Genomic DNA, 7478 nt, shown 5'->3' with positions numbered 1-7478 from the left:
ATATATTTTAAATTTACAAACACAATATATAGTAATTTAATTATTAATTAATGTTTTATAGAATAAGATTGGAATGTTTTTTCATTAGTTAAAAATTCTATGCTGTCGTAGTATTTGTTTACTGTGTTGGCTTAGGACCCGGTTCCTCCTTCCGAGGCTGAATCAGTAACATTGGTAGCTGACACTGTCATGTGATGCTGTGGGGTGGAGCTTCATGAACCATCATGATGATCACATAGAGCAAAAGAAAAAGAATATTTTCATTCAGCTAAAACTATTCATCATGTTCATTGTTATATTCATGTGTCTTTGGCTTTCACTAGGTGAGTTAACACTGACATTTTGTTATTGCAGAAATATTCATTGTTGAATTACTAAATAATTACTTTTTGTGGTGTTATGAAGCATCAGACTGTAGGTGTGATTTATGTAATTCTGACTTGATTGTGTAAAGTTTAAAAACATTATGATGTCTTCTCTATGACAGGTGACTCCATGGGAGATTCCATAAAGCCGCTTTTCACTCATGAAGTTGTAGATGAAGGTGATAATGTTACTCTGTCCTGCAAATATGAAACAGTTGTTGCAGCAAACACCAACCTGCAATGGTACAGACAATATCCAAAATCTAAGTCTGAGTTCCTTCTTTACATCACTCCAAATGGAGATAAAGTGAATCCATTCCACCACGTCTGTCTGCTGAAATTGATAAAAATAAAAACCAAGTGGATCTGATCATCTCCTCTGCTGCTGTATCAGACTCTGCACTATACTACTGTGCTCTGAGGCCCACAGTGACAGGAAATCCAGCTGTACTGTACAAAAACCTTCACACAGTTTTGTTATATTGAAAGTAGTTCTACTGATGATTTTGAATTTACGTGGCATTAGAAATTCTGTCTCTTTTTCAATTCCTTACAAAATTCATAAATTTGTTTTGACAAATGTTGGATTATTAGGAGACTAATATTATTATTATTTTTTTCCTGGTCAGAGATCTATAAGTTCTATCAGAGGATACAGAAAGCCATTGCACAGACAGTAACCTAGAGCGTTCAGCTAGGCTGGTTTTCATATATATAGACTCTCAAGGGGTCACTCAATCACTTTCATTTTCTGAAGCTCAGGAGTGAACCAGGAGGTGCAGGAAGAGGAACCAGACTTATACTGGTGTATAAGTATATATATATATATATACTTATACTGAGTGGAAACATGTCCTTCTAAAGCTTGAGAAATGGCAAGGTTATAGCTGGACAGAATCTCAGAAGGGTGGGAAAATTTAGCAGAGTCAAGAATAGAAAAAGCATAAATAGAGAAGAGAAACATATTGGGTCAATCCCTTGTCCATGAGCTTATGGTCAGAGATACCCAGCTTAACCCAAATGGATAGGTTAGGTCAAGTGTGTGATCATGAGAGTGGGTGGAGTAAGTTTACATGTTGCATAAGGTTAAAGTTTTCCAGTATTGACATAAGTTCCTCGGTTTTAGCAGAATCCGTGTCTACATGGATATTGAAGTCATCAGGTTGTATTACTGTTGAAGATGTTGTGTTCACTAAGGTGGTCAATAGATTAGAATTATAATGAGTGGTGTTAGACCAACCACCTTCAATGTCAGATACTCAAATAAGGTTATATTGTGGAAGGCAGTACTGAATATTTTGAGTTTGTTGCAGTGAACAACAGCATGCTCACCACCACAAGCAGACATATAATGTATTACAGTATTACAGAGAAAAAATCCTTTATAAATATACAAAGTTTAAATACTCTTTTTGATGAATCAAAACCTCTTTTTGTCTGTGAACTTTTATTTGCATTTTTAGGTTGTTATGAAGTCTCGTGACGAGGACTGAAGCAATTGTTAACGCTGTGATAGCGCCACATTCGGTCGACCTTAGCTCTGAAAGCACGGGAAGACATACCTTATTGTGCTGTTTGATGGAAGCAATCACGGCAGCTGAGACTTTCATGCTTACTTAATTGGTAATCAGGGACTACTGGGAAAGATTTGTTCTTCAGGAAAGTATCACGAGAGAACATCAGGAGGACTGAAATGATTTTTGACTGAAATAGTGATTTTATTTTCTTCTTTTTTTTCATTTCAACTGATTTTTTTTATTTTACTTTAACCTATGGCCTTAAAGAAAGAAAGAGTGTCATGTAAAAGGTGTTAAATGCTAAACATTTTTTTTTTAATTTGTTTGTTTTTGTTCTATTGTTGAGGGCCAAAAGTTGAATGAAAATGATGTTATTACTTTATGTATTAAAGTTCAGTAACATAGTTTCATGGTTGTATTTACACCCTCCCAACTCCATCCTGATCCTTCCACCCACAGTGGGTGTTCTTCTATCATACATACTGCACAAATATTATCTTAACCCCAGCCCTGGTTAAAGAAACTAAATAAAAGAACAGGAATTTTTAAAATTACATTTTTAATTTAACTTAAATGTAATCACTGTTTATTTTATTTTTGAACTGGTGCTTTGTTATTGTCTGGTGTTTAAAGGAGTGTACAAATAAATATAATATTCAATAGTTTCATAATTTTTAAATTTTGTTATTCAGTGTAAACACTCACATTTATGCCAATTTATGCCAGAAATCAATGTTCCAAAGTCTCCATACTGTGTGTTCTGTGTTCATACTGTGTTCTGTGTTCATACTGTGTTCTGTGTTCATACTGTGTTTCTGTGTTCATGCTGTGTTCTGTGTTCATGCTGTGTCTCTGTGTTCCATACTGTGTTCTGTGTTCATACTGTGCTCTGTGGTCATACTGTGCTCTGTGTTCTGTGTTCATACTGTGTTCTGTGTTCATACTGTGTTCTGTGTTCATACTGTGTTCTGTGTCCATACTGTGTTCTGTGTTCATACTGTGCTCTGTGTTCTGTGTTCATACTGTGTTCTGTGTTCATACTGTGTTCTGTGTTCATACTGTGTTTCTGTGTCCACACTGTGTTCTGTGTTCATACTGTGCTCTGTGTTCTGTGTTCATACTGTGTTCTGTGTTCATATTGTGTTCTGTGTTCATACTGTGTTCTGTTGTTCATACTGTGTTCTGTGTTCTTACTGTGTCCTGTGTACATACTGTGTTCTGTGTCCATACTGTGTTCTGTGTTCATACTGTGTTCTGTGTTCATACTGTGTTCTGTGTTCATATTGTGTTCTGTGTTCATACTGTGTTCTGTGTTCATACTGTGTTCTGTGTTCATACTGTGCTCTGTGTTCATATTGTGTTCTGTGTTCATACTGTGCTCTGTGTTCATATTGTGTTCTGTGTTCATATTGTGTTCTGTGTTCATACTGTGCTCTGTGTTCATATTGTGTTCTGTGTTCATATTGTGTTCTGTGTTCATACTGTGTTCTGTGTTCATACTGTGCTCTGTGTTCATATTGTGTTCTGTGTTCATACTGTGTTCTGTGTTCATACTGTGTTCTGTGTTCATACTGTGCTCTGTGTTCATATTGTGTTCTGTGTTCATACTGTGCTCTGTGTTCATATTGTGTTCTGTGTTCATATTGTGTTCTGTGTTCATACTGTGCTCTGTGTTCATATTGTGTTCTGTGTTCATATTGTGGTTCTGTGTTCATATTGTGTTCTGTAGTTCATACTGTGTTCTGTGTTCATACTGTGTTCTGTGTTCATATTGTGTTCTGTGTTCATACTGTGCTCTGTGTTTCATATTGTGTTCTGTGTTCATATTGTGTTCTGTGTTCATACTGTGCTCTGTGTTCATATTGTGTTCTGTGTTCATATTGTGTTCTGTGTTCATACTGTGCTCTGTGTTCATATTGTGTTCTGTGTTCATATTGTGTTCTGTGTTCATACTGTGTTCTGTGTTCATATTGTGTTCTGTGTTCATACTGTGCTCTGTGTTCATATTGTGTTCTGTGTTCATATTGTGTTCTGTGTTCATACTGTGTTCTGTGTTCATACTGTGTTCTGTGTTCATATTGTGTTCTGTGTTCATACTGTGCTCTGTGTTCATATTGTGTTCTGTGTTCATATTGTGTTCTGTGTTCATACTGTGTTCTGTGTTCATATTGTGTTCTGTGTTCATACTGTGCTCTGTGTTCATATTGTGTTCTGTGTTCATATTGTGTTCTGTGTTCATACTGTGCACTGTGTTCATATTGTGTTCTGTGTTCATATTGTGTTCTGTGTTCATATTGTGTTCTGTGTTCATATTGTGTTCTGTGTTCATACTGTGTTCTGTGTTCCATACTGTGCTCTGTGTTCATATTGTGTTCTGTGTTCATACTGTGCTCTGTGTTCATATTGTGTTCTGTGTTCATATTGTGTTCTGTGTTCATATTGTGTTCTGTGTTCATACTGTGCTCTGTGTTCATATTGTGTTCTGTGTTCATACTGTGCTCTGTGTTCATATTGTGTTCTGTGTTCATACTGTGCTCTGTGTTCATATTGTGTTCTGTGTTCATATTGTGTTCTGTGTTCATATTGTGTTCTGTGTTCTGTGTTCATACTGTGTTCTGTGTTCATACTGTGCTCTGTGTTCATATTGTGTTCTGTGTTCATACTGTGTTCTGTGTTCATATTGTGTTCTGTGATCATATTGTGTTCTGTGTTCATATTGTGTTCTGTGTTCTGTGTTCATACTGTGTTCTGTGTTCATACTGTGTTCTGTGTTCATACTGTGCTCTGTGTTTCATATTGTGTTCTGTGTTCATACTGTGTTCTGTGTTCATACTGTGTTCTGTGTTCATATTGTGTTCTGTGTTCATATTGTGTTCTTGTGTTCATACTGTGTTCTGTGTTCATACTGTGTTCTGTGTTCATACTGTGTTCTGTGTAAACAATTCCTTACTTTGGATAAAATCAGCTGTCAAATAAAATAAAACTACAATTTACCAATGCATGAGTTAAGTTCATATATAGTTAAGTTTATATAAGTAGTATATGTACTAAATGTGTGATGGCTGAGAAAATCCATCAGATATTACTGTGACTAAACAAAAAACACCCAAATATTATGATAAAGACCCATATTAACAAATCTAGCAGTAAATGCAGTCAGTCTGCCTAAAGATGTCTAAAACCTGGTTAGTTATGCTGCATTTCTCATTCAATAAATGTCACACTTTGATCAGTTTAATTATGTCTGTGATGGACCTGTACTGCCAGAGAGAAGAGCTTACACACTCTGTACAGAGGGCAATAGATAAAGTTTTAAAATGTTTTACTGACCTAAACAGAAGACGGGAAATTTAGCCAACAAACATAATTCCCAGGCTACAACACAAACATGTTAATATGACTAATTACAATATGTATTTACATGTGTATCATTACATAACTGAATTCCACAATGGGTTCATTCATTAATCTTCAGTAAAGACTTTATCCTGATCAGGGTCACGGTGGCTCCAGAATCTATCATGGACACTTTTTCTCCTTTTTCTCCATAAATTGTACACAAATTCGTGATCGCCTCAGTCTCCTTTAAATTTCATATGAAGTCTGTTTAGGAAACTTCTAAGTGAGATTTTTGTTTTTACCCCAAGACACAGACTGTTATTTTCAGTTTTTGTTGCTAGATAACTTGTAGTCTTCAAGCATATATTGCAACATTATAATTGCCTTTTAACATCTCATATGTAACAGTAATGTATCAGGTTATTCTATGAGGTGATTGTTCTCTAATAAAACTGTGAGAATAGCTAGCTAGCAAGCTAACATTAGCTATGTGTGTTTATAACAGTAGCTTGAAGAGTTAAATGCTGCACTTATACAGTAGTTCAGAATGATCAGCTAACAAAACACCTGTACCTATACAGCCTGAAAACAAGTATAGCTTTTCTATTAAAATTTCTATTCAAAATAAAGTAGAAAAATACTTCATTTCATGCTTGGAAATGAACTTTGTTTCAAAAGTTAGTACCAAAGGTTAAAGTATTGTGAGTTATTGTGTCTTTTTGGTGTTAGAGTCATGAGACACAGCCCTGACCTCTAACTCCAAAAGATATGTTTAAGAGGTGAAGTCAGATGCAGTGGGTTGATCAGCAACAGTGGAATAGTTCTGTGTTGTATTAGTGACTCAGTTCACTGTCACTGATACTGTGAAGTGATGATCTGTGTAAAATTATGCTCCAACAGCATCACTTCCTGGGTGTGTCCTTCTAGAGACGTGTAAAGTTCAGCACATACAGCACTATTATACAGAATCCTCACAGAGCTGTGTTCAGAAATGGATCAACTATACAACTTACTGTACATAGTGAGATACATACCACTGATTCTCACTCTAGTTACAGGTAATTTTCATCAGTTCATCAATTAATTAATGGAATCAACTAATATTCATAGAATTAATTCATTTATTTTTAATATCAGTGTTTTTGGTGTTACACAAAAAACATTTTTAGAATTTTTCGATATTTGTATTATATCTTTATTAATCATTTTTCAATACAACAGGCAGTTTTGCTGATAAAATTTGGCCGAAGGACAAAGATGTCAACATTGTGGGGAAGGAAACAGAAGCTGTTACTCTGAGATGTTCATATGAATCAAGCAGTGGTAGCATTCGGCTTTATTGGTACAGACAATATCCTAACAGTGCACCACAGTTTTTACTGCTTAAAGGTGCAAAGTCAGCAAGTTCAGATCAGTACAACCCCTCTGGCTCTCGATTCAATGCAGAAACATCCCCAGACTCTACTGAACTCACTATCAAACATCTGCAGATCTCAGATTCTGCACTCTATCACTGTGCTCTTACAGTAGCAGCACAGTGATACAGAGTCACTGAGAGACTGTACAAAAACCTATGAAATAATTCATTTGAAGTTCAACGTTTAACATCAAAGATACTTCCTTTAGCAACTTATCAGTTAACCACAGACACAAAAGACATTTGTGGTAACATATGCAGCTGAAGAAAGAGAATAAAATAAAGAGACACTGTGTCACTTGTTGCTGGTGTGTACTGTTTAAAATTTAATTCATTGTACTTTGCTGCAGTTTTTCCCATGATTAATTCGAATGAATTTTCATTCATGTATATGTACAAACACAAATTAGGATTTGTCATGTATTCTAAGAGGCACAATATTGTACAACTTGTTTGGGGATTCACAACATTCAGAAGTGTCTAATTTAAGAGGTGTAGTATAATCTAGGGAAGGAGAATAATATTTTCAAAGGTGTCCCAAAGTAACATTGTCAACCTTGCAGAAAATATCCGAATGGCATTTTCCCCCATTGTTCTCTTAAAGGTTTTGTGGAGGACAGGGGAGTCAGGGAATCAAACCTGAGGTAAATTTTATGCAAAGTGCTTGATGATGATGATACTTATGTATTTTTATTTAAAAAAAGCACTTGTCTGGTGCCTCCATTGTCTTGGACTTCCAAATGTCATCAAAATGCAGACAAAAGCCATAAATATCATTAAAATAAGTTCAGGTGCTCTAACTGGCAGACTGTTACAGATTTGCAGTTGCAGGTCACCATG

At 35.6% G+C, this 7478-nt stretch overlaps 1 pseudogene; it reads left to right on the top strand.

Moving 5' to 3' along the window:
* The first annotated feature begins 283 nt into the window (after window positions 1–283).
* LOC131355811 (T cell receptor alpha variable 12-3-like) lies at window positions 284–785 on the top strand (annotated as a pseudogene).
* Window positions 786–7478: the final 6693 nt, after the last annotated feature.

This window comes from Hemibagrus wyckioides, linkage group LG07 (genome assembly GCF_019097595.1).
Source record: "Hemibagrus wyckioides isolate EC202008001 linkage group LG07, SWU_Hwy_1.0, whole genome shotgun sequence".
NCBI lineage: Eukaryota > Metazoa > Chordata > Actinopteri > Siluriformes > Bagridae > Hemibagrus > Hemibagrus wyckioides.
The sequence above is the reverse complement of the archived record's forward strand: the minus strand, read 5'-3'. Positions and strand labels throughout refer to the sequence as shown.